Here is an 18,844-nt window from a genome sequence, read left to right as displayed (position 1 = left end):
TTGGCCTCACGTTCTCTTTAGCGATGAGTAACACATATGCCTTCAACGAGACAATCGTCGGATACGTGTTTGAAGACAAGCCGGTAGGGCTGAAGGCCTTAGACACGCTGTCCAGCGAATGCAGCTAGGTCGAGGTTCCCTGCTGTTTTGGGGTGACATTATGTGGGGCCGACGTACGCCGCTGTTGGTCATGGAAGGCGCCGTAACGGTTGTACGATACTTGAATGCCATCCTCCAACCGATAGAGCAACCACATCGGCAGCATACTGGCGAGGCATTCGTCTTCACGGGCGAAAATTCGCGCGCTCATCGTGCACATGTGAATGACTTCTATCGGGATAACGACATCGCTCGACTAGAATGGCCGGCATGTTCTCCAGACATGAACGTTATCGAACATGCCTGGGATCGATTGAAAAGGGTTGTTTATGGACGACATGACCCACCAACCACTTTGAGGGATCTACTCCGAATCGCCGTTGAGGATTGGGGCAATCTGGACCAACAGTGCCTTGATGAACTTGGGGATAGTATGCCACGACGAATACAGGTATGCATCAATGCAAGAGGACGTGCTGTTGGGTGTTAGAGGTACCGGTGTATACAGCAATCTGGACCACCACCAGTGAAGGTCTCGCTGTATGGTGGTACAACGTGCAATGTGTGGTTTTCGTGAGGAATAAAAAGGGCGGAAAAGATGTTTATGTTGATCTCTATTCCAGTTTCCTGTACAGGTTCCGGAACTCTTGAAATCGAGGTGATGCAAAACTTTATTTGATGTGTATATATGTCCCCTCAAGCGCTAGTTATGTGGGCTCGTTGACACGAAGCATGGCGTTGAGTATAGCACTGCTCAACCTATGGATTCCATAGTAGGATGACATTTCTTCTTCTTAAGACATAACACGTTCTCCTCGCAATCAAACAACATTCATATCCGGTTCGTGAATGAGGTACACGGTATGTAATGGTTCAAATGGCTCTGAGCACTATGGGACTTAACTGCTGAGGTCATCAGTCCCCTAGAACTTAGACCTACTTAAACCTAACTAACCTAAGGACATCACACACACCCATGCCCGAGGCAGGATTCGAACCTGCGACTGTAGCGGTCACACGGTTCCAGACTGTAGCGCCTAGAACCGCTCGATCACCCTGGCCGGCCACGGTATGTAATCTTTTCGTGTATACAGAGTCTAGATGGCGTTACTTCTACTACAGTGCGTGGTCTCGCTGAAATGCTAATCATTTGCATAACAAAGTATGACAATTAGATCCTCATTCCCCGCCCTCTTCATTGATTTGCAGTTTCAATGGCCAGCAGTGTACATACAGTCTATTAACAGATCTTTGTTTAAATTTGACAACTACATCATAGCGTTCGCAGTCATTTCTTGCAAATCTTTCAGACTACCTTAAGAAGCGCCGAGTGGGCAGTTCTCTATTATATGTCTTATTGTCTGCTCGTCAGTGTCTCAGTCACACACAGCTCTTTGGCGATATACATCTACATCTACAGGCCTCGGTGCGGTGCGTGGCCAAATTTACCCTGTACCACTAGTAGTCATTTCCCTTCTGTTCCACTCGCAAACAGTGGGAGGGAAAAAAACGTCTATCTACACGCCTCTATATGACCCATAATTTCTCGTATCATATCTTCGTGTTCCTTGCGCGAAATGCAATTTGGCGGCACTAGAATCGTTCTGCAGTCAGCTTCAAATGCCGGTTCTCTAAATTTTCTCAGTAGTGTTGCTCGAAAAGAACGTCGCCTTCCCTCCAGGGGTTCCCATTTAAGTTCTCAAAGTACATTCGTAATACTGGCGTGTTGTTCGGATCTACCGGCACCAAATCTGGGAGACGCCTCTGAATTGCTTCGATGTCTTCTTTTTAAACCGACCTGGTACGGGTCCCGAACATTGGAGCAGTACTCAAGAACAGGCCGCACTAGCATCCTATATACGGCCCTATAATTCTTTCAATAAGACGAGGTCGACTATTCGGTTTCCCTCCCACAACGTTTTGTAACGTTACGCTCAGATATTTCAACGACTTGACTGCGCCAAACAAAACTCGTTTTCTTTAAGTCTGGCTTTTCTATTGGCCGTTTCATATTAACGCTAATTTCACTTGCTGCAAGTTGCTGTTTCCTGCCATAACTTTCAGAAGTAACGTTCTGGGGAACGACTGTCATCTTGGGGAAAAGACTCGCCCTTGAGTCGTCCTCTTAGGGCTTCAATTGCAGCCATTTAGTAGGATTCTGGAATGTCAGCCTCCATAGCTGAGTATTCAGCATGTGTGCACTGTGGGGGAAGCCGGCCGTTGTGGTAGAGCGGTTCTAGGCGCTTCAGTCCAGAACCACGCGGCTGCTACGGTCGCAGGTTCGAATCCTTCCTCGGGTGTGGATGTGTGTGATGTCCTTAGGTTAGTTAGGTTTAAATAGTTCTAAGTCTATGGGACTGATGACCTCAGATGTTAAGTCCCGTAGTGCTTAGAGCCATTTGAAGCATCTGAACTGGGGGGGGGGGGGGGTGAGTTCATTTCTAGGTATTGCCTCAGTGAGATGACCAGGACAGTATCCACCAGCCACGTTGGCGCCGGTTGATTATCTTTTTCAATGAGAAACAGCAACTCGAAGGTATGAAAAACTGGCAATGGCTGCGAGAATGGCATGCTGACCTCTTTTATCTCAATACCACATCCAAATCACGCCACATAGCAGAGGATGAGTTTCGACCATTCACAGCAGAGAAGGCCAAAACCTGCAACATTCTTTGTTGTTGTTCTTCTTTCATAGTTCGCCGACACTAATACAGAACGCGCCAATTACGGCGCTTTAGTTTTACGAAGCTGTCTTGTAATACCGCATGTGCTCTGTTCGGTGACATAGAAACAGCTCTTCGTTTGTTAGCACGTTGCTTCAGTTCGACTGGGACTTAGCAACTTGTAATTCCACGCTCTGACCCTGCAAATTGGGTCCCGTTCCATGTCCATGGTAGCCCTCACGTCGGGGGTGACGGCGGCTTTGCTGCTTCGCGTTGCGGACTTTTGCCCACACAGTGTGCGATCTCGTCGCAGGAGGAGTCTGCTACAACAGAACTCTCTCTCTCTCTCTCTCTCTCGCTATCCGGAGTTGGTGCCTTCAGGGAGACTGCAGGAGATACGTGGGCGGCGCTGGCTCGCGCTGACATAGTTTCACTGGAAGTTGGCGCTCTGTTACCGGAATCCCGATGGACTGTGGGGCCGTCGCTGCTTCTTGGAGGGCGGCGCCGCTCCCGGGGGCGGCGGAGGCGGAGGCGGAGGTGGAGGCGTCGTTATTGATTTAGGAGGCGGCGGCGGCGTTGCCGGGACACAGACAGCGGCGGACGAGACGGGGAGCCTGCTCACACACACACACACACACACACACACACACACACACACACACACACACCTCTGCCACGCCGGGACGCACCGAACGGGAAGACGGCAGCCGCCGCTGGAAGCAGTGAAGATGTCTGTCCGCTTTACTGAGCACTTCAGAAGGCATGCAAACGTTCCGAGACAGTAGCAATATCTAAAGGCTGCGCACTCTGAAAGAGTTACTGACCAATAAGCTTACTACCAGCGATCGCAAGATTATTTGGGGAGCCGTACCGAAACGCTCCTTCTAGACCGTCCGCTGAGCTCCCTATGCCGCGCGAAGTCCCAGTCAGAAGGGTGGCGAGCGAAAAAAATAGCGCGGCGTACTGCTTCTCTGATTTGATTGCAAACGTTTATTGGAGGACTCGGATTAATTCTACGCACTGCTATATATCTATTAATGCTTTTCATTCCCTCCCCTAAAAGGAAGAGCAGACTGTTCGAATAATGAGCACGGACTTCTCAGACGAATATCACACCAGCTGGGAGGGGGCGGGGGGAAAGATCCAAGTTGGGAGAAACCTCCTGAAAACCTTTGTCGGAACGGAGTAGGATGGGATTTTAAATTTAATTCTATGACGATAAGCCCATGTCCGCCCCCGGTAGCTGAGTGGTCAGCGCGACAGTATGTCCATCCTAAGGGCCCGGCTTCGATTCCCGGCTGGGTCGGAGATTTTCTCCGCTCAGGGACTGGGTACTGTATTGTCCTAATCATCATCGTTTCATACCCATCGACGCGCAAGTCGCCGAAGTGGCGTCAAATCGAAAGACTTGCACCTGGCGAACGGTCTACCCGACGGGAGGCGCTAGTCACACGACATTCATTCACGGCAAGCCTTAGACAAAACTATGAAGCCCCAGACAATAACTATGAGGACTGTTGTAAGTAAACTGGAATACTGCGTGAAATAAATGACTTTGACTGCTACACATATACTGTCAGTCTAAATAAGAGCCACCAGACTCAGTTTTACCTGCGATACAGGATTAGAATTGTCACTACCGCTATGGCACAAAGTACTGCTCTGTAGCAATCCAGCTGCTCTCAAAACATTCCCAGATCCAACCACTGTATTGGATAACGAGCACCGAGGACTGTCACAGCACCGTCTCAAACTGATTTCCAGCCTGACCCACCGACAATCTCACCCGTAAACAAAATGTGATTACGCTCTAAAATCAAAATGAAGACACACACAAGAATAACCCACTTCAAGTTTCCTCTGGAAGGAGAGGAATTTATTCTATCTAATAGCCTGACTTGTACATTAAACAAGAGCTATCGCTAGCTAATTGCTCCACGCTCTGCTACACCGCCGCATCCTACGAAGTCAGTATACACAAATTGAACTGCAACAGCCACGTTGAACAGGCAAATGCGGGTCCCACGCCCAATCTTTCGCAGATTTCTGCGTAGGTAGATTAGCTTTCTTGGTCATCGATTGTCACTGACTTGCGACTTCCGAAATACGCTCCTAGAAACCGCTTCTGCCCCGGAGGGGACAAAACTTGCCTCCTGAAACCCACGAGGGCTGCCGCCCGATTTCCTGATTTCACGAGTTCCAAGCAGTTCCACGAAATTATTTTATTTAACCCTCTCAGCCAAAAAGCTTCCCGCTCAAGAGCATAACTCTGGCTTCTCTATTGGCAGTTTCATATTAGCGCTAATTTCACTTGCTGTAAGTTGCTGTTTCCTGCCAGAACTTACAGAAATAACATTCTGGGGAACAACTGTCATCGTTGGAAAAAGACTCGCCCTTGAGTCGTCCTCTTATGGCTCTGATTGTAGCCATTTAGTAGGATTCGGGAATGTCAGCCTCCATAGCTGAGTATTCAGCAACAGTCCAGAACCACGCGGCTGCTACGGTCGCAGGTTCGAATCCTCCCTCGGGCATGGATGTGTGTGATGTCCTTAGGTTACTTAGGTTTAAGTAGTTCTAAGTCCCATAGTGCTTAGAGCCATTTGAAGCATTTGAACTGAGGGGGGGGGGGGGGGAGCTGTGTTCATTTCCCGGCATTGCCTTAGTGAGATGACCAGGACAGAGAAGTTGCAGCATTAGAAAATTGCAGCGAAATGCAGGAAGATCTGCAGCGGATAAGCACTTGGTGCAAGGAGTGGCAACTGACCCTTAACATAGACAAATGTAATGTATTGCGAATACAGAGAAAGAATGATCCTTTACTGTATGATTATATGATAGCGGAACAAACACTGGAAGCAGTTACTTCCGTAAAATATCTGGGGTATGCGTACGGAACGATTTGAAGTGGAATGATCATATAAAATTAATTGTTGGTAACGCGGGTGCCAGGTTGAGATTCATTGGGAGAGTCCTTAGAAAATGTAGTCCATCAACAAAGGAGGTGGCTTACAAAACATTCGTTCGACCAATACTTGAGTATTGCTCATCAGTGTGGGATCCGTACCAGGTCGGGTTGACAGAGGAGATTGAGAAGATCCAAAGAAGAGGGGCGCGTTTCGTCACAGGGTTATTTGGTAAGCGTGATAGCGTTACGGAGATGTTTAGCAAACTCAAGTGGCATACTCTTCAAGAGAGGCGCTCTGCATCGCGGTGTAGCTTGCTGTCCGGCTTTCGAGAGGGTGCGTTTCTGTATGAGGTATCGAATATATTGGTTCCCCCTACTTATACCTGCCGAGGAGATCACGAATGTAAAATTAGAGAGATTGGAGCGCGCACGGAGGCTTTCCGGCAGTCGTTCTTCCCGCGAACCGTACGCGACTGGAACAGGAAAGGGAGGTAATGACAGTGGCACATAAAGTGCCCTCAACCACACACCGTTGGGTGGCTTGCGGAGTATAAATGTAGATGTAGACACTATCCACCAGCCACGTTGCGCCGGTTGAGGATCTGTTTCAATGAGAAACAGCAACTCGCAGGTATAAAAAACTGACAATGGCTGGGAGAATGGCGTGCTGACCTCTTGTATCTCAATACCACATCCAAATCACGTCATAGAGCAGAGAATGAGGTGCCGGACAAGTCGTCATTGCTCTGTCCTCTGGGCCTGACCAGTGTTTCGTTTCAGGCAAAGAGTGGCCTGTTATCTTCAGACTGTAGAAGACTCCTCACATCCCCTCCCTCCCTCCTCCAGCAATACCAGAAACCATTTAATGACTATGGCATCCACAATAACCATAGCGCGAATACAGGCGGAACGCCGGGAATGATTTGGAAGTCTCTTGCTGGACGTCTGTCTTATGATTCTGTCAGTATGTGGCATGACGGCCTCCTCTTCAAACATTTCACTCAGGAGCTCCCTGTATGCCAGGTGAATCACCTCCTAGCATAAATTCAAGGACGAAAATTCCACGTGCGGGTGCAGTTTAGAATCTACTCGCCCAACATTAGTACCGATGTGCAGGTACCAGTTTTCGACACGACACCAACGTGAAAAATTGGTTCAAATGGCTCTGAGCACTATGGGACTTAGCATCTCTGGTCATCAGTCTCCTAGACTTAGAGCTACTTAAACCTAACCAACCTAAGGACATCACACACATCCATGCCCGAGGCAGGATTCGAACCTGCGACCGTAGCAGCAGCACTGTTCCGGACTTAAGCGCCTAGAACCGCTCGGCCACAGTGGCCGGCAGCCGACGTGACAATCGCAGTGTACGCAGGCGACCTACCAGTGTCGGGACAGAGTTTGAACATCCGGCACACTGTCCGACGCCTCCGGGGCATCATCGGTTGCAGAACTACCTGGCCAAACAAAAGGCTAGCCAACATCATCGGCCATCAGAACGTCCCGGCCAACTTACAACTCGTCCCTGTTCACGGAAACAAAGCAGAACTGCCTGTTACATCTGTGTCACTCGGCATGCACGGAGCCAGCGTGTCCAGTAATAGTGGGGTGAAGCTTTGCGTCGCCTCTACGCGCTGCTGAATCCCACCTCTTCGTTAGCACCACAGCTTGTCGTGACTTTGCGCAAATCACTGCTGCGACCGGTCCTGGATTTCGCCACATTAAGGTGCGAAAATGCAGCGCACACTTCTAGTTGATACAGTGAGTCCAGAACTGTACACTCCGACTGGGACATCGCAGCGCAACTGCAACTAGTTGCAGACGTCCATCTCCTAACGGACCGTTTAGGACGTCAGCAGACTTATTTTCCGGTAAGGCACGGCAATCCCAGAATAGCCACATCAAGATGTTTGAACACAAAGTTCGTCGAAGTTCAGATAGAACAGAACCAGATCTGCTGACAAAATTGTCAGCACTTGATGAATGTGTTATATGCAGGGTGATCAATCTGTAGCTTTCAACAAAGTCACCAACCGTGTGTAGCGGAAGGCGCTTCTTATTGTGTCAGGGATTCGATCAGATGTTGGGATCGAATCAAAAGAATTCCACTGAGGCCGGACCGACTAGCGTGGTATCGCCAACAGCGCATTTCCGAGAGCGAGCAGAAACAAACAACGAGAAAATGCACAAGTGGAGGTGGTAATAAAGATAAACGAAGTCCAACGAGTAATCTAGAAAGAGAAATTACAATGAAATGAATACCCCCGGCTATATACAGGTGTTGATATAAGTCAACGGGGACAGTTGAAAAAGTGTGCCCCGACCGGTACTCGAACCCGCTGCCATGTATGCAGGACAGCTCGGGTTCGAGTCCGGGTGGGGGCACACATTTTCAACTGCCCCGTTGACTTATATCAACGCCTGTGTGCAGCTAGGGGTATGTCAGAAAGAACAGATACTCTGAGAAGTAGCGAACGATGTGTTTTAACAATGGAGCGGTAGCGAAGCGAATACAACATTGAATCAGAGGTCGCTCTGATTGGCCAGCAGAATGATGTGTGGTGCTCACAGATGCAACAGCGGCTACGTCTCTGGACTTCCGCTATCATTTTGCCCAATTTCCCGTTCCATACACGAGTGAAGCGCGGGAATAGCGACTGTCAATAAATATCTTTATGAACTTAAGTTTCTTTAATTGTGTCTGGACGTATTGCGTTTTCCCGTAAGTTTAACAAAACACAACAGAAACACATGACAGAGACTTTAAGTCATCAGTAATGTATTCTCCTTCAATATTTACAACAGTCTGCCAATACTGGGGTACTTTTTGATTCATCACGTGGTTTTGAGCCGAAGAACTCGTCGAGTCATGTTCGGAGCGCATTTTCATCCGGGAAGGAAGTTCCTTGAAGATGGTTCGACAGGGAGCGGAAAAGATGAAAATCTGAGGGCGCAAGATCGGGTGAATCTAATTCCTGTATAGTGTTTTTTGTCAGTCTTGCATAATGCGGGCGGGCGTTACCGTGCAAGTCGCAACACTTGAAGCAATCTTCTTGGTCGTCGTTCTCGGATCGAATCTGGAAGACGTCTCATTTGTTGACAACAAATGTTAGCAACGGTGCTTACATGTTGGGAAAGCTTTCTTTGGGCTCAGTCATTCCTTTCTTGTCCGCATCTCGTGGTCGTGCGGTAGCGTTCTCGCTTCCCACGCCCGGGTACCCGGGTTCGATTCCCGGCGGGGTCAGGGATTTTCTCTGCCTCGTGATGGCTGGGTGTTGTGTGCTGTCCTTAGGTTAGTTCTATTGGACTGATGACCATAGATGTTAAGTCCCATAGTGCTCAGAGCCATTCCTTTCTTTTCCTCATGTCAGCATAAAGACATGATTTCTCGTCACCAGTAATGATAAAGGATACGAATGGTCGGTGTTGTTCAGAAGCCAATAGATAACAAGCGAGCAGAGATGCACACATGACCACCCGCTGATTTTCGTGATTTTGGCTCGGAGCATGCGGTACCCACACACCCGATTTTTGAGCCTTCTCCACTGCTCGAAAATGTCACACGATGGTGGAGTCATGACCGTTCATCACATCTGCTAGTTCTCGAGTACACTGACATTGATCATTGCGGATTAATGCGTTTTAACGACTTTCATCAAACCCCCAAGGTCTTCTTGAACGTGGAGAGTCACTAATGTTGAAACGATCCTCCTTAAAACAAGAAAACAATTTTTTGCCGTACTCCGTCCAGTGGCATTATCTCCGTAAATCGCGCAAATATTTCTAGCTGCCTCCGCTCCTGACAACCCTCTACTGAACTCAGACAGAAGAATATGTCTGATATGTTCCGATCGAACCCCTCCTTCTGGATGGGGTTGACAGGTCAGACCGAATTGTCGCCTAGGCAGATGACTTATTAGTTGTAGTCACTGCAAACAACAGAGTCCAGTTAGAAGAGAAAGCCCATGGAATACTACAAACAATTACTCAGTGGTGTCACAGCAACAAACTCAGGACAGCCGAAAACAAAATCCTTCGGTTAAAATTGGGGACCCAAACATCAAACGAGCACACGTTACGCGCTATCTTGGGGTACACATAAATGAAAAATTGAATTTCTACGAACACATAAGGCTAACAACAGACAAAGCAGAAAAAATACTACCCAAACTGGTGAGGCTAAATTCGAAACAGTACAGATTACCTCTACCAGTCATACATACATACCACTGTGCGCTCTTCGAATCAGTACTCAGCTTCGCAGCTAGCACGTGGGCACATAGACTGAACGTGGTCACCAACAAAGCATCCGTCAGACGAGGCCAGAGAAGTGTCCTACTTAGGCTATCTGGAGCCTTTGGTACCACCTCAGCGGATGCACTGTGTGTGGTGCTCGGAATATGCTCCATAGATATCACGATCTAATACAGAGCTGCTAGGTACTGGTTAAAGGTGGGGAGACTAGATAAAGTACACACAATAACTGGTGTGCCGATAGAGACGATACGTCACCCTAAAAGTTGGCGTTTGGATATATGGCAAGGTGAGTAGGGTGTAAGTGACAAAGGACGTAGACTGCACGACTTTCTCCCTGATATAAGGGAGCGGTTGAGAATGAGACATATCGATCCCAGCCGCGGTATGGTACATTTCTTAACCGGACACGGACCTTATCCCACGCACTTAAACCGCGTGAGTCTGAGGCAGACACCTATAAGCACATGCGTGGAGGAAGGTTCTCCAGAACACACTGTCTTTTTCTGCGGGCAATACGCGAACAATAGACATACACTACACTTAGACTACACAGATACAGCCATAGATATACACACAGCAATAAGAAAGGAAGAACAATGGGCACAATTAAGCGCACTGACAAACGGTATTCCAAAAACAACACATGAAGAGTACATGCGGACACGACATTACAGACATGCCTATGTGCAGCGTAACAACAATCTCCAGAGGGTGGACAGCGATGCCCACAGTGACAGCGGAAATAGTGACAATGAGGAGGAACAGGAGGAGGAAGCTGAGATGTGACAGTATATAAGCAAAAGTGCTGGCGTTCTAGCCAAGAAAACACCAAATGATGTACATGGATGGACACCTAAAGTAGTTAATACATAGGATTTGTAATAAATAGGATAAGCAACATTATTTCTCAACTAATAACCATTTGTGTGTGTGTGTGTGTGTGACTGGCGGTCAACGGCTCGAAGAAACCATTCCGAGGTATTCGCCGTCAGTCACATTCGGTGATGGTACTAACAAATCTCTCCTCTATCCTATCTTCTTTTTATATTCTTCTTAAAAAACAACAAAATTTTATTTGTATTACAACCTTAAATTATTGTTATTTTGAAAAGTATCATTCTTTGTAAATGTTGTAGATAAAACAAAAGAAAACTGTAAAAAGACGAATAACGAAAGTTGTAAGATGTACGACCTGTTTTAAACATCAGGTAACAGGTCTATAATTTGGCAATAAATAAATAAATAAATAAATAATATGTTCTTATTTCTCCACTTGGCACTCATTTTCTACCGTCCACAGCTCCACCCACTATCTCCAAATGACAGAATGACAATATCTAAGCTCGAACAGCAACAGCGAACTACAAATAAAAAATGACAATCGATAAATAAACCAGTAGCAGCCGGAATATCAATACGTAAAACAAAAGCGCTCCGAACTTATGCCTCAACTTAATATATGGAAGTAACACATTGTTGACCCGTCTCCGAACGTACACTGTAGGAATTTTAACAGTGAACTCTCTGTTGTCTGTACATTTGCAAATGTACTCTGCAAGCCACTTTAGGTGTGTGACAGCTGATACTTCGTTTACCACTGTCGCTTTCCCTGTTACCTGTTTACGGAAAGATCGGGCATTCGTAAGCCTGCGTGGTAGCCTGAAACTATCTAATTTATCTTCATATTTGTTTTCGTGAGGTATATAGCAGTATACTGGCTGATTCATCTAGCAAACGCACGTTCTCGGAATTTTGACAACGAACTCCTCGATGTACAGTGTCCGTGCTGTTGCGTTTGCAGTTGGAGTAGCCGGCCGTTGTGGCCGAGCGTTTCTAGGCGCTTGAGTCTGGAACCACGCGACCGCTACCGCCGCAGGTTCGAATCCTGCCTTGAACATGGATGCGTGTGATGTCCTTAGGTTAGTTAGGTTTAAGTAGTTCTAAGTTCTAGGGGACTGATGATCTCAGATGTTAAGTCCCTTAGTGCTTAGAGCGACTTCAGATGTTAAGTCCCATTGTGCTTAGAGCCATTTGAACCTTTATTTATTTATTTTTTTGAGCAGTTGGAGTTTGCTAAGCACCTGCGTGACGCTCGCGCTCCTACTACACGAACCAGTAACGAAATGATGTACTGGTTTCCTGTGGATCTTCTCTCTCTCTCTCTCTCTCTCTCTCTCTCTCTCTCTCTCCCTCTCCTCTATTAATCCCATCTGGTAGTGGTACCAGACTGACGAGCCATGTTCAAAAATCGTCCCCTTCCGCGCTACCGGCCCTTTCAGTGGTACCGCTTCTGCTTGGGACGCCCTGTATAAACGAGCAACGTCACCCCAGCAGTCAGATGAGACCAAGTGGCGACCCACGGCTCTGTGTGGGAAGAGGGTGGGGGCGGGGAGCTGTGGGAAACGGCAGGCAGGGGTGGGGCAGGGCTCTGACTCAGCGGGGCCCGGCACGCCCTCTTGTCAGGGTCCCCGGTTCGCTTCCCGTCGCAGCTCTTTGTAGCACGCCGCGGTGCCAGCTCTTGCGTATCGAGATACTGGCAACACGACCTGCTCAACTCTTAGCGCTACGATTAACTGCTTGGGGTAGCCACATGAGCTAAACATATACCGACAACAACACGGGGAGATTGGAGAAACAGCTTCGTTACTATAAATAAGGAAACAACGCTATACAAAACCCGTATTAAATGTAACTTGTGATAACGTGTTCAAGAGTAGTTAACATGGCTCATAAACTAGGTCTAAAGGGGGCAACTTATCAGAGTAGCAAACATTACAAAATGTAAACGAGATTATCGAGGATTTGGGTTCAAGTTCAGGCAACGAATACATATTACGAAATCAGGCACGACTACGTCGGTATGCAGAGCATAAAATGGAATCGTCAACACTGTTTGGTGTGGTCGATGCGATTGCGGATAAAAGATTAATACAAGATGGCAAGATACGATAGATACCGGAAAACCATTCGAAAGACTTATGATGTGAAACAAAGACGGAACATAAGTTGCATTTTTCCACATTACCACTGATTTTCTATCACATGTTAACATCTTGAACACATGAGCTTGTTAGGAAAAGTGCTACAAGATTAACAAAATTTTTTCGGGCTTCCAACCTCATGGAGTTGTTAAACACTCACGACCTTGAGTGCTTGGTGACCACTGCCAAGTGACGATTATCTTGTGGCTGCTGCTGTCGTCCTTGTACAGCCGGGTTACCGCCTGTGACGTCAACGGTGCCCAGTGCAGCGCCATATAAGGCAGTGTTTTCGTTGCGCGCTCACCGTGCGCGCTTCAGCCTTCCGACGGCCTGGTCCCAAGCCGTGCTTAGCTCTTAGCCAACGTCTTTATCGAGTGTTTTTCAGGTTTTCTTATCTCTATCGTTTCTGTCCCAGCAGACATTTGTTCAGTAAGTGATAGCTGTCACGCCAAATGCAATTAGGAGTCCGTTTTCGAGAGAAGGTTCTGCGACCTCTGATTTCTCGGAGTACCGTTGTCGGAAAAACCCATCACATTCTGTGGGGCGATGTTCAACAATGCGCACAGTGTTGCTGAGCGTTGGACATAAAACTATCCACACCCAGACGGTATTTTCAAATCAAATGGCTCTGAACACTATGCGACTTAACTTCTGAGGTCATCAGACCCCTAGAACTTAGAACTGCTTAAACCTAACTAACCTAAGGACATCACACACATCCATGCCCGAGGCAGCATTCGAACCTTCGACCGTAGCGGTCGCTCGGTTCTAGACTGTAGCGCCTAGAACCGCACGGCCACCTCGACCGGCAGACGGTATTTTGTATATCCTGAGTGTCCCAAGGCCATCATTATATTTCACAAGCCTAACGAATTATCACATTTTTGCTGGAAGCCTGAAGACTAAATCGAATTTGTCTCTTTAGAATCCGGCTAATCCTTTCTGTCACAGAGCTGCAGAATAGCAAAAACATAAGCTTCTTCGTGTCGTCCTCGGGAGCATCAAATAGTTTGGGAAATTTGTCATTTGTAGTGGACGTCTACCTTGAACGTTTTAAGTGGCTCAGTTCTTGCAGCAGGTTTTCGTCGTTTGAAACGATTTGCGCTCGATGCGTTAGGGTCCGCAGAACAGACAGTTTCTGTGCTGGGTAGTAATAGCTGATAACATGTAGGTATCGGTCCGTGTGGGTGGCTTTCCGGTGAAGACTATGACTGAGACACTCACCTGGTTTTCAGTAGATAAGGACGTCAGGAACAGCAAGACACCTTTCGTCTCTACCTTAATCGTCAACTCGTGAACTTCCTGTGCTCCAAGAATTCTCCCAGCTTTTTGATGAGGCCAGAATGGGGTATGTCGTCGACGAGGATAAAAGGATACAGTCTTTGCAGGAATCGTATCCAGGGTGATGTCCTCAAAGTATTCCATTAACGGTTTGGCTTTAACAAGAGCTAACAGGCTTGCCACCACGATGCCATTAGTCTGATGAAAAAATGCTCTAACAAACAAAAAATATGATGACCTCACAATGTGCTTGAATAAATCCACAACAGAGTCTCGGCAAAAAATTAGGGGAACAGGCCTGTAAAGTCTTTGATGTGAATACGCGTGAATGATGAGACCACCTCAAAGCTGACCATGTCTCAATCTCTGAGACCCAGATGTTTACTTCAGCTGATGAAGTCAGTCGAGCAGGTCTGTCTACGTCCTGCACAGTATGTGATTCTGAACTCAGCCGTCGGGTTCATGAGCACTATCTATGAAAAGAAATCATTCGTAACAGTCTTTATACGTGTGACTTGATGGCTTTTTGACAAATAGAACCCAGACGTCTGTTGAAAAGGAAAAAAAGTAAGATTTGGTGGGCCTCAGAGAAGCACAATATAAATAAATGATGAATATAAATAAAATATCAGAAAGGAGCAGCAACATCATATTGTTCGTCGATAACACCGTTGTCTACAAAAAACCTTTCGTAGAAAAATCAGGAAAGCTTGGAAAAAATTTCCAAATGTTCAAATTTGTTTGAATTCCTAAGGGACCAAACTGCTGAGTTCATCGGTCCCTAGACTTACACGCTACTTAAACGAACTTAAGCTAACAAGGGAACCTCCCCATCGCACCCCCCTCAGATTTAGTTATAAGTTGGCACTGTGAATAGGCCTTGAAACACTAAACACAGATCAATCGAGAAAACAGGAAGAAGTTATGTGGAACCGTGAAGAAAATTAGTAAAATGTACAAACGGAGTAGTCCATACGCAAAAAAGATAGGCAACATCAAGGAAAGTGCGAGCTCAGCGGCGCCATGGTCCCGTGGTTAGCGTGAATAGCTACAGAACGAGAGGTCCTTGGTTCAAGTCTTCCCTCGACTGAAAATTTTACTTGCTTTATTTTCGCAAAGTTATGATCTGTCCGTTCGTTCATTGACGTTTCTGTTCACTGCAATAAGTTTAGTGTCTGTGTTTTGCGACCGCACCGCAAAACCGTGCGATTAGTAGACGAAAGGACGTGCCTCTCCAATGAGAACCGAAAACATTTGATCGCAAGGTCATACGTCAACCGATTCCTCCACAGGAAAACACATCTGATATATTATATAAGACACTGGTGACGGCATGTGCGTCACATGACAGGAATATGTTGTCGACCCACCTAACTTGTACACTTACCGAATGGGTAAAAAGATTCTTCTACCTTGCCCGATTAGGTTTTCTTGTAGATGTGATAATCACTCCCAAAATAGTGATGAAAACGTAAGAGTTTGACACATAAACTGAAAATAAAAAATTAAAATTTTCACGCGAAGGAAGACTTGAACCAAGGACCTCTCGCTCCGTAGCTGTTCTCGCTAATCACGGGACCACGGAACAGCTTGCCTTCCAGTGTCCCTGATGTTGCCTATCTTCGCATGGACTACTCAGTTTCTATATTTTACTAATTTTTTTCATAGTTCCACACAACTTCTTCCTGTTTTCTCGATTGATCTGTGTTCAGTTTTTCAAGGTCTATCCACTGTGCCAACTTATAACTAAATCTGAGGGGGGTGCGATGGGGAGGTTCCCTTGTATGAACAACACGCACACGCACACCCATGCCCCAGGGAAGACTCGAACCTCCGGCGAGAGGGGCATCCCAATCCGTGACATGGCGCCTCTAACCGCGCGGGCCCTCTGCAGTCAGTAGCAGGTATGTTGAGTTGAAGCTTCAGATTTGTTTGAAAGATTCTGGGAAGCAGTTATGTAAAGGAAATAGCATACGTGGCGCTAGTGAGACCAATTCGAGAGAATTGTTCCAGCGTTTAGTGTCATCGACAGATTGGCACGATAGCTGAAATCGAAAGACTCCAGCGACGCAGAGCTGCGATCCTAATACATCGGTACAGTTCATACGAACAGGGTCCATTTTATAAGGTCCAAGCGGTTCAAGCGGCCGCTTAGGGTTCCAAATTGAGAAGGGCGCCAGATTTTTTATTTTTTTTATTTTTTATTTTTTTATTTTTTTTTTTTTTTTTGTACATTGATTTGATGTGAAATAATATCTGGGATCAACGAAGCCAAGAAAGCTCTCCAAAGAGATCTGCAAACCCACATAATACTGTGAGCAGAGGCGGTGAAAGGGAAGGCTAATGGTGGACTTCGGTTTATTGTGAGAGTTTCAGGAGCTCGTATACAACGGAGGCCTTCTAATGAATGCTTGGGTGGCGGACTGGGTACTACTAGACTGTTTGCAATCCCCACAAGGTCAGATTAAGTGTAGACATTGAAGCAGTTCAGAAGCTTGCTGTTAGATTTGTTACCGCTAGGTCTGATCAACACGCAAGTGTTGCGGAGATGCTTCGTGTACTCAAATGAGATTGAGAAAATTTAGAGAGCAGACATTTTCCGCAAACTGCCGAATGATTCTACAGCCGTGAACGTACACTACTGGCCATTGAAATTGCTACACCACGAAGATGACGTGCTACAGACGCGAAATTTTTAGAGACAGGAAGAAGATGCTGTCATAAGCAAATGACTAGCTTTTCAGAGCATTCACACAAGGTTGGCGCCGGAGGCGACACCTAAAACGTGCTGACTTGAGGAAAGTTTCCACCCGATTTCGCATACACAAACAGCAGTTGACCGACGTTACCTGGTGAAATGTTGTTGTGATGCCTCGTGTAAGGAGGAGAAATGCGTACCATCACGTTTCCGACATTGATAAAGGTCGGATTGTAGCCTATCGCGATTGCGGTTTATCGTATCGTGACATTGCTGCTCGCATTGGTCGAGATCCAATGACTGTTAGCAGAATATGGAATGGATTCAGGAGGGCAATATGGAACGCCATGCTGGATCCCAACGGCCTCGCATCACTAGCAGTTGAGATGACAGGCATCTTATCCGCATGGCTGTAACGGATCGTGCAGACATGTCTCGATCCCTGAGTCAACAGATGGGGACGTTTGCAAGGCAACAACCACCTGCACGAATAGTTCAACGACGTTTGCAGCAGCATGGACTATCAGCTCGGAGACCATGGCTGCGGTTACCCTTGACGCTGCATAACAGATAGGAGCGCCTGCGATGGTGTACTCAACGACGAACCTAGGTGCACGAATGGCAAAAAGGCATTTTTTTCGGATGAATCTAGGTTCTGTTTACAGCATCATGATGGTCGCATCCGTGTTTGGCGACATCGCGGTGAACGCACATTGGCAGCGTGAATTCGTCATCACCATACAGGCGTATCACCCGGCGTGATGGTATGGGGTGCCATTGGTTACACGTCTCGGCCACCTCTTGTTCGCATTGACGGCACTTTGAACAGTGGACGTTACATTTCAGATGTGTTACGACCCGTGGCTCTACCCTTCATTCGATCCCTGCGAAATCCTACATTTCAGCAAGATAATGCACGACCGCATGTTGCAGGTCCTGTACGGGCCTTTCTGGATACAGAAAATGTTCGACTGCTGCCCTGGCCAGCACATTCTCCAGATCGCTCAGCAATTGAAACCCTCTGGTCAATGGTGGCCGAGTAACTGGCTCGTCGCAATACGCCAGTCACTACTGTTGATGAACTGTGGTATCGTATTGAAGCTGCATGGGCTGCTGTACCTGTACACGCCATCCAAGCTCTGTTTGACTCAATGCCCAGGCGTATCAAGGCCGTTATTACGGCCAGAGATGGTTGTTCTGGGTACTGGTTTCTCAGGCTCTATGCACCCAAATTGCGTGAAAATGTAATCACATGTCAGTTCTAGTATTATATATGTGTCCAATGGATACCCGTTTATCATCTGCATTTCTTCTTGGTATAGCAATTTTAATGGCCAGTAGTGTAGAATTAATGGACGCCCTAAGCACAGATTTTTAACATATCTGCACGTCGTCATGTTAAGTGATCATTAAATTTTAAATGTTTTTTATGATGTATGAAAACAAGTTGTTAAATTATTTATAATTTTGATTATACTGTGGTGAAACAGAATTCGGCACACAAACACTTATTTAGCCTCACCATGTTGACTTTGCAATAGAGATTAAGGCGTAGTAGTAGCAGCTGCTTTATTCATCCGTAGATATCTTTTTACAAGGATATAGGACATGATAGACGTAATAACGTATATAAATATTACTTGTTATGTTCGCAAAAAAAACATTAATGAATGTAGTGTCAAAGCAATGAGAACTATAAGGAAATGTATCTGACTAGATTCGGAGATTTTCTTTCGAAACAGAATGAAAATAATAAATTAAAACGACAAAGTGTAGATATTAATTACGGGACAAGACGTACACATAAGTAGATTCAATCACGTATATTAAAATTTTATACTGTATACGAGAGAATGTATTCTAGTGAGGTGGGCAGGTGGTCCAAGGTAGTAACAAACTTGAATATAGTAGTGGGTCAAAGTAGAGAAGCCTCGTCAACTTTTGTCGCTGTCGTTGTCGG

At 46.5% G+C, this 18,844-nt stretch overlaps 1 long non-coding RNA gene across 1 annotated transcript in view; it reads left to right on the top strand.

The window, feature by feature from the left end:
* LOC124789710 overlaps positions 1 to 18,844 on the top strand; it is a 753,651-nt gene that overhangs the window by 553,685 nt on the left and 181,122 nt on the right. The window lies entirely within an intron of this gene.

Source organism: Schistocerca piceifrons, chromosome 3 (genome assembly GCF_021461385.2).
Source record: "Schistocerca piceifrons isolate TAMUIC-IGC-003096 chromosome 3, iqSchPice1.1, whole genome shotgun sequence".
NCBI lineage: Eukaryota > Metazoa > Arthropoda > Insecta > Orthoptera > Acrididae > Schistocerca > Schistocerca piceifrons.
The sequence above is the reverse complement of the archived record's forward strand: the minus strand, read 5'-3'. Positions and strand labels throughout refer to the sequence as shown.